The sequence below is a fragment of the Rhinatrema bivittatum genome, chromosome 5, assembly GCF_901001135.1.
Source record: "Rhinatrema bivittatum chromosome 5, aRhiBiv1.1, whole genome shotgun sequence".
NCBI classification, from domain to species: Eukaryota; Metazoa; Chordata; class Amphibia; order Gymnophiona; family Rhinatrematidae; genus Rhinatrema; species Rhinatrema bivittatum.
In genome coordinates this window covers 237,093,659-237,102,936 of record NC_042619.1, presented here as the reverse complement: position 1 = coordinate 237,102,936, position 9,278 = coordinate 237,093,659, and positions in this window count along the sequence as shown.

Genomic DNA, 9,278 nt, shown 5'->3' with positions numbered 1-9,278 from the left:
ATGATATAGTTGCAATGGAGAAGGTCAGAGAGGGCAACCAAAATGATAAAGGGGATGGAACAGCTCCCCTATGAGGAAAGGCTGAAGAGGTTAGAGCTGTTCAGCTTGGAGAAGAGACGGCTGAGGGGGGATATGATAGAGGTCTTTAAGATCATGAGAGGTCTTGAACGAGTAGATGTGAATCGGTTATTTACACTTTCAGATAATAGAAGGACTAGGGGGGTATTCCATGAAGTTAGCAAGTAATCACCTTACCAGTCTTTTACCCTAAACCGCATTCTGACGACTGTCAAAGGCTTCTTCATACGCTGAACTGTAAGAGAGCTTTAGCTTACTATAAAAACAGGACTGATCCAATACGGCGTTCCTCTCAATTGTTTATATCTTTCAACCCGAACAACCCAGGACAACCAGTTGCTAAGAGAACTCTTTCTAACTGGCTTACAGCTTGCATCCAATACTTCTACTCTAATAAAGTCAATACCTCTTACCACGCCAGTTAAAGCTCACCAAATCAGGGCAGTTGCCGCTTCAATAGCACATATCCAGGGAGTACCTATCCAAGACATATGCAAGGCAGCAACCTGGTCTTCCATTCACACCTTTACTTCGCACTATTGCCTTGATCAACAATCCTCATCAGATTCCTCATTAGGATCCGCAATTCTTCAAACTGTTTCAAAGCCTTTGATGGCTGTCCACGTTCCATAGATTGCAAAAAAATAAAAAAGTATTGTCTTCACCAACATCTCTGCAACCTCTGAGCTTGGGACTCCCACTATGCACGGCTAAATGCCCTGCTTATCGATGGAAAAAAAGCAAGTTTACATACCGTAAACTGTGTTTCCGTAGATAGCAGGGAATTTAGCCATGCATTCCCTCCCACCTCCCACCTGGACAGGCACCTTTTTTCATTTCAACACCTACACCAGCACTTAGGTTGGGAAACCAACTGAGGAAATGGCTTGAGGAGCACAGGAATGCTGAGGTCATGCGCACTTCAAAGCTCTTTGAGCTGAGAGGAAACTCCGCCCTGTGACATCACGGATGACGTCACCCACTATGCATGGCTAAATTCCCTGCTATCTACGGAAAACACCGTTTATGGTAAGCAAACTTGCTTTATTTTGTATTAGGTAAGGGTCAGCATGTGTTTTGCTTGTGTGACTGTGGTGAGGGATTCTGCTAGTGTGTAGTGTCTGTGTAAGGATTTATAGCTTGTTCTGTTTTTTCCAGGAGGAGCATTGGTGTTCTAGGGCTGTAGTAATATTTGCAGTGCTGCTCTTTCATAGGTAAGGTTGTTGTGTAAATCTTGAGTGTTAGTGCTGTTATAGTATAGCAGTTTGCTAAAATGGTTCCGAGTGTGTTTTTGTCAGGGTTTTATAATACATCACAATGGGCCTGGTAGTGGAGAGAGTTTTGTTGTCAATGAAATCTAGACCCTAACTAATTAATATAATAAAAAATCTTACAGTTCAATAGAAGAGAAAAAGACATGACATTATGGTTTAAAGGCACACACTCTTTTTTCAACCCCTATTGCTTAACATTTTTATATTAGAATATTAATTTGGAATATTCAGTGTCCGAATTAAACCTGGGAATGCTCTTTAAGCTTAAGGGGTCTAGAGATGAGGTCTGAATTGGTAATGCATTTTTATGGTTGTTATAGAGGGATGGTAACATGATGTGCTATTTTATTTTTTTGCTGGATGTATAGGGGCAGATTTTCAAAGGGGTACGCGCGTAAGATACGCACGTACCCCCCGAAAACCTGCCCCAAGCTCCCCCTGCGTGCACCGAGCCTATGTTGAATAGGTCCCGGGGCTTTCCTGGGGGGGGGGCGTGGCGCGGTGGCGCGTCATCCGGGGGCAGGGCTGCGGGCGTGGTTCTGGCCCGGGGGCGTTTTGAGGGTGTGGCTGAGGCCTCCAAAACTGCTCCCGGGCGGGGAATCGCACGCCGGCGGCTGGCCGCCGTGCGCGAGTTACGGCATAACTTTTATAATAAAGGTAGGGGGAGTTAAAATAGGGCTGGGGGGTGGGATAGGAAGGGGAAGGGAGGGGAAGGTGGAGGGAGGTGGAAGGAAAGTTCCCTCCGAGGCCGCTCCGATTTCGGAGCGGCCTTGGAAGGAACGGACAGCGCACGCAGGGCACGCAGCGCACACAGGGCTCGGCATGCGCAAGGTGCACAAATGTTCACCCCCTTGCGCGCACCGACCCCGGATTTTAAAAGATACGTGCGGCTAGGCGCGTATCTATTAAAATCCGGCGTACTCTTGCTTGCACCGGGTGAGCGAACAAAAGTACGTGCTCACGTATTTTTTTTAAATCTGCCCCATATTGTTTTATTGTTTGTATAATTTTATGTGATAGTTAAACATGTACATCGCTTTGGAAATTTTTACCATAAAACTGAAAGTGATTAATAAATTTTATAAATAAATAAATAAAATAAATATGTTGGGGTAAGTTGTAGATTTTATAATTATTGTATATCACTTAAGAGATTTTTATAAGTAGTATATCAAATTGAATGAAAGAACAAATAAATACTTAATCATTTGGGTAGAGGTTAAGGGTCATACAGACCTAAGGGACACAGTTTTGGAGTCAGGATCACCCTTATGTTCACTTATAGATTATAAAGAATAGTGTTAAATTTTAAGTTAAAAAATTGACAATCTCCAAGCTCCTATTGTGCATAGGATGATGGCACACTTTTTTACTTGGCCATAGGTGCCAAATTGCCTGGCTACAGCTCTGGCTGCAGCAGAAGATAATGAATGTTCTGGAGTGGTCATCACAGTCTCCTGACCTCAACATCATTGAGCCACTTTGGGGAGAACTCAAAACATGCAGTTCATGTTAGACAACCAAAGAATTTACAGGATCTGGAGGCTTTTTGCTAAGATGAATGGGCAGCTTTACCACATGAGAAAATAAAGGGCCTCATTCACAACTATCACTATCTGTTAGGAATTGTGGACCCTTGACCTGTGCTGGGGTTGGCGCAACCTGCGGGGTTGAGCCCCGCAGGTCCCCACCTTTGGGAGGCGAGGCTGGCCGGGAGCAAAGGCAAATAGGAACTTCCCCAGTACCAGCCAGCGTTCCCCGCAGGTTGAGCCCTTGGGTGCCAGGGCCGGCTGGTCTTAGGTGGGCCTCTATGTGGCTGGTCCCGGAGGAGACAGACGGCTGAAAGCAGGGAGAGTCAGAGAGGTCAAGTTCAGTCCAAGGCTGAGGTGCCCTCGAGGAGGAAGAGAGAGGGATGAGATGCTACAGCAGTTCCAGAGACAGTAGAGCAGTACCACGTGGGGCAGACCCCGTGAAGAGCAAGTGCAGGAGCAGGAGCCTGTAGAATAAGAGTGTTGGAGCAGGGCCTGTGTAGCGAATCCGCTGTAACAAGTTCTTGTGGAGTAGATGCGCTGAAGGTTACCCCGAGGAGTGGGGGCACAGAGACAGAGTCCCGTGATGTAGAAGCGTTGAGACAGGCCCTGAGGCATAGGAGTGTAGAGACAGGATCTCGTGATTTAGAAGCGCTGAGCCAGGCCCCGAGGAGCGGGAGTGCCGAGACAAGGTCCCGAGGTGTAGAAGTGCTGAGCCAGGCCCCAAGGAGCGGGAGCGCTGAGACAGAGTCCTGTGAAGGAGAAGCGCTGAGTCAGGTCCTGAGGAGCGGGAGCGCAGTAGCAGGATTCCGAAGAGCAAAACAGGAATCCGTAAAGCAGGAACAACAGGTCCGTAGTACTGGAGCAAAGCACCAGAGCAGGAACCAAGGAACTCGTTGCCAAGTCAGCTAGTGGTGGAGAGAGGCTGTCCTTAAATATCCCGGGCCACTGATGTCATCCACTGGAGACGAGCCTGAAGTTCCCGCCATTGGCCCTTTAAAAGGAGGACTGATGGTGCGCACGCGCCTAGGGCGGGCCAGTGTTGGAACACTGGTCAGCGGCGTCCAAGCCGCCATGTGGAGCACTGGAAGCTTGGTGGAACGCGGCGGCAGTGGCTGACTGCGGCTGCGAGAACACCCGGAGCAAAGAGCCAAGCATGACATGAGGTGAGTTGAGCCGGATGCGGGTGGCCGCGGCCGGTGGACGTAACACTGTCATTGATGCAAAAGGGGGCAATGCCTGATATTAAGAACTAAGGTTATGAAAATTTTTGACCCTTGAAAACTCGCATTTTTGAACATATGAGCTGCATACAGAACTCCCGAGAGGAAGCCCCCTGGTGCCACACTAGTAAGAATCTCATCATCAACCAGAGGATTTACGCTTTTTTGCTATTGAGGTCCCCACTCCGCGGGCACGAGGAGGGGATTTTAACATGTGGCTCCTAAAACAGGAACAATGGTGGATTTTCACCCTTAACACATCTTCTCCGACTGGATTAAATCGGGAGATTCAATGGTCTACTTTCTTCTGATGTGACATCTCTGACTTCCTTTGATTGGTTTTTTGTTTTAGTTTCACTCAGCACATTCTTGATGTCTTCTTCTAGTTTTCCTTTCCTTGCCCCTTTTTTCCTACCCTTTTCTTCCCCATCCCTTCTTCCCCTTTCATCCTCCCACTCCCTCTTTTCCCAGTTTCCCCTTCCCCCCAACCTCCAATCCCTTCCTTTCCTCTTCTTGTTTTAACCTCTTTGTCCTTCACTCCCCCTTCCCCCTCCTCCTTGTCCTCTACTCTCTCTCCATCCCCCTTTCCCTCCCCCCTTCTTTTGTCCTATTCTTCCCTTTCCCTCCTCCACCCCCTTTTTGGGTTCATTCATGTTCTTGTGTTTCCCTGTTTCACCACTGTATTATTTTATTTCTAGCTGATCCTCTTTCTCTTGGATACTCAAACTACTCCCTGAAAACCTGGCATTGCATTAAACGTTTTCCTATGTTTACAATTATATTAATACCAATTTTCCAGTATTGTCTTTTCATTTTTATTATTTATTATTATGTCAGTCATTCAATTTTTATGTAATCATATTTATATGTATTTATTAATGTTTGATGCCATTGATTTCCTTGTGCTGTTGGTGCCTTTGTTATTTTTATGGTTCCTCATTATAGTACTGTTTTGATACCTCCTAGTTTCACTTTTGGGCTTTTGTCCTTCCCGACGCAGCCTTTGTGGCGAAACGTGGTCCGTGTCGGGGCACCGAAAGATTTGTCTGCAAGCAACCGTTAAATAAACGAAGGATATGTTGATTTAATTAATTCTCAAGTCTCAATTATAGAGTTATTCAAAATAAGGTTCCATGAACTCTTATAGCGCTATATTATCTTTTATGGTTCATACCTAATTGCATACCGCTCATCCTCTCCACTTCTTATTAACTTTTGAACAAAACCATTTTATTATTTCCTTTATTGCTATGGTTTATTTAATGAATGTGCTATTCTGTGATGAATAATAGTTTAATTTAAAACACATTAAAAATAACAGACGTATTTTGACTGATCCCTTATGTTTTCTTAAAATGCTACACGTCTTACAAATTTCTCCAGGGTTATGTAAACTTATGAGCATAACTGTATGTTACAGTCCTGGTGTCTGGGACTGCTGTATCCCCACGAATTCATCAGTAAGTCACAATCCACTGGAACTATTATATTTCTACATATGGGCTAGATGCCTCGTGTCTCCCCAACACCCTGATGGTGCTAAAGATACCTTAAATCAGATGCAATATCTCAGTATATACTGTTTCCTGCAGTCAAAGACTTCCTCACTAATATCGAGAGTTCACTAAATTTGCTCTGTAATAAAGTTTAGACATTTATGACAGCCCTGTCTAATATCCATAAAGCTACAGGCACATGGGTAACTTTGTGCAGAATGATGGAGTATTTAACACTGGGAAGCAAGATCTGTAGCTCGCTCCCGCCAATTCCCCATACAAACACACAGAACAACAGTATGGATTTAAAACAAGGCCGCAGTTTATTATCAATATAACCCGAGCCCTTCAACTTATTATACAGTATAGCCAAAACATATGCCCCCCCACCCCCTCGTTTCCTTCTTCCTCCTCTTCACTTATCACCGTGTCCCAAATGGTAAGACTCCGTCGACATTCCACCTCTCTTACTCCGCCGCAGCCCCAAGCAAGGGTAAGCATACGGCCTGAGCATCGGCCCCCCCCTTGCTCGTAGGCCTTCCCGTTTAGCAGCCCTAAGCTACACGAGACTTTCCCCCTCCTCCCCCAATGTTCTTTACAATACAACACGTACCACTTAGGGCTTGGGTTTCCGCCACAAACAAAATTAACCTTGGTTAATTTTGTTCCCCCACTGTGGCCCTACACATACCAAATTTGTTGCTCCAAGCCTTCCTGCAAAGCATTGTTGAACAATTCATTCCCGATGTCCAAAAGATGGACCCCATTGCTCCTGAAACACCCTCCAACCAACTCCCACAACCAAGCGTGCCTGATCCAATACCACCCTGTTTAACCAGCCATTTACCAATTTGGCAGTTTTTGTTTTTTTTTTATACCCCTACGCCACAAGGGCTTTGTAGGAGTCCTCGTTCAGCAATATCATTATCCCAAATGCACAATCGTGATCCGTGGACAGCCCCGTGTCCCCACTGGCTCTTGCAGGAAAGATAGCAACTGCCCCCCAACGCATGCCCTGGCCTCCGAACCAGTGGATTGTCCACTTGCAGGTATCCAAGTTTCAATTTCCTCCATACGATTGTTTGCTGCCCTCTGTTGCACCCAATGGATAAAGGAATGGCCCGCGACCCAAGCACATTCCTGATTGTGAGAAACCCTCTGCCGTTCTGCAAAGAAAAGAACCTTGTTATGCATATGTCTATATTACACCTCCCACCCTGAACCTCCGGCATCCTCACTTCTGTACGGAAAACCGATTTCCAGCGCCCGATCACTTGAATCAGCCGTGCTGGTAATTCTAATTCTACTGCTGTGGTTGCTACACCGATCCGAAACGAATGTGGCATGAAATACTCTTCTTCCCACCTTAATCCCTCCCCTGTCCATTTCAAAATTTGAATATTGAAAAATGGTCAAGGGCAAACCATCCATACAGACCAGGAAAGCTCCCTGAACCGCTGTTCTTACCCGTACGAATGCTTGGATACAACGCACCGGGCATGCCTCCTCGTCACAAGCTGGCACCAGAATAAATCCAATGCCCCTTACCCTCCTGATCCACCTTGGATTTACAAATGCACAGGGGCACGGAATGCCTGTCAACCCAAATATGATGGGCCCTCAAACCCGCCCCCAAGGTATTCCGTTTGGATTTATCGACCAACTCGCTGACCCTCATAGCTCCAAAAACTGCCAGTGAGAAATGCTGCTCGAAACGGCAAAACTGCATCAGAGACCAGCGAACGTGATCCACTTGCGTGGCCATTCTCCATAAATCGGCATACCTGATAGGCCGCTTTTTGTCCCCCGCCCTCTCCTTTCTCCAACCCCGTCCCCGATCCCCTTTTCACTAAAAAACTGCTGGCTGAATGACCCCAGCCACTCAACTTTTGAAAACAAAAGCGAAACCCGCTGATAACGCAGGGATGCCAGTGAATAACCAGTGCACTTGGCCCATGTAATAAACTGAACCACATCGCCTTCACGAACCACCCCTCCCTGCCAACCCAAACTCTGCAAGAAAATGAAACACCACTCCTCTGTTCTCCAATTATGATCTCTAAGCGGCCGGTGTCAGCTATTACTGAATCAATCCCCATGAGTCCGCCTGCAAAGGTGCCAAAGATGCTCCGGAATTGTCTCTCCCTGCACACTCGCCTGTGAAGCCAACGCCCTAAGACGTCCCACTTGAACGAGAAAGAGCATCTGCAATCAGGTTCAACTTACGTGGGACATGCCTGGCCTTGACAGTAACATTCCACTTTGGACATGGATAAACCAATTCCCTCAACAACTCTGCGACCCTAAAACATCTGTCAGACTGCTTGTCTAACTTGCACAACCCCCAAGTTGTCACAATGGAAAACTAGTTTTTTGTGCTGTAATCTACGCCCCCATCCAACACTGCTACCACTATAGGGATCAACTCTAAGAAAGTGATATGCCTAGCAATCCCTTCTGCCACCGACCACTCCTCCGCACTCCATTGCCTCTGAAAATATATCCCAAAACCCGCTGCCCCTGCTACGTCCAAATACAATTCCAAATCCTTGTTACCACTTCCGACTCCAGCATCATGCACACTCCAGTAAAGGAGTCGAAGATCCTTTTCCGTATTCCCCACTCTACTTGCACTGCCTGTGTCACCCGAATAAAAGAAGTCCCGCCGTCACCTACTGTTCGCAGCAAAAGCCATCGAATGAAAGCGCAACCCATGGTAATCACATGGAATGCGAAGTTAAACGAGCCTATCAGCGACTGCATCTGCTTTAGTGTCACATTCTTCGACCCTGACCGACCTAACTAATTCCTTAAGCCTGAGTGCTTCATCCATTGGCATTTGCGACACTGTTTCGACTGAATCCAGTTCAATGCCTGGAAGCTAAACCTAAGCACTGGGCCCGCGTGCAATCAACCGTCTAACTCACTGATAACATCGAGGAAACCGGCCTACTGATCTTGACAAGTGCTTGTGAGCCTATGTCCCACAAATAAAATTATCTAAATAATGCAAAACTGCTTCGTACCCAATATGCTGTGTAACTGACCATTGTATAAAGGTATTAAACGACCCATGGGAAAACAACGAACCACGAAATAATCCTTGTCAAAGACAAAAAACCTAACAAGGGAAAGCTTTCCGGAAGAAACGGTAACAACCTAAATGCAGACTGGCCATCTCAGCCCACCCGTAAGCCGACCTCACATATCACTCCCGCCTATCACGCCCGCCCACGACAACCGGGCCCTTCAAAGGGATATTAAAGCCAAAACGAAAACCGAGTGTTAGAAACCTCATAACCTCCGCATCAGGATAACACCACAACCATTCCCTCAATACAGAGACAACTAGTGGGGAATCCGCTTTCTGCTCGAGAATCTTATGATTTACCGCCTTTACTAATGGCGGTATATTATCCTTGAGGACCTTAGGTGCGGGGTGCACTCCTCCACAGGAGGCGCAGGCGTGCCTGATCTTGCACTCCAGAAAAGACATGTAAGCTTGTTAAAGAGCCAGCAAATGTCCAACCCTCCCCCGGATACTTCGTTACTTGTCTCATACTTTGGGCCTTCCCCTGGCCCGCTAAAGGAACCACTCTTGCCACCGCTGGTCCCTGCCCTGCTAGATTCCCGCTTGGTTACCACTCACCCCACCCCGACTCCTGCACTTTTCCCTGT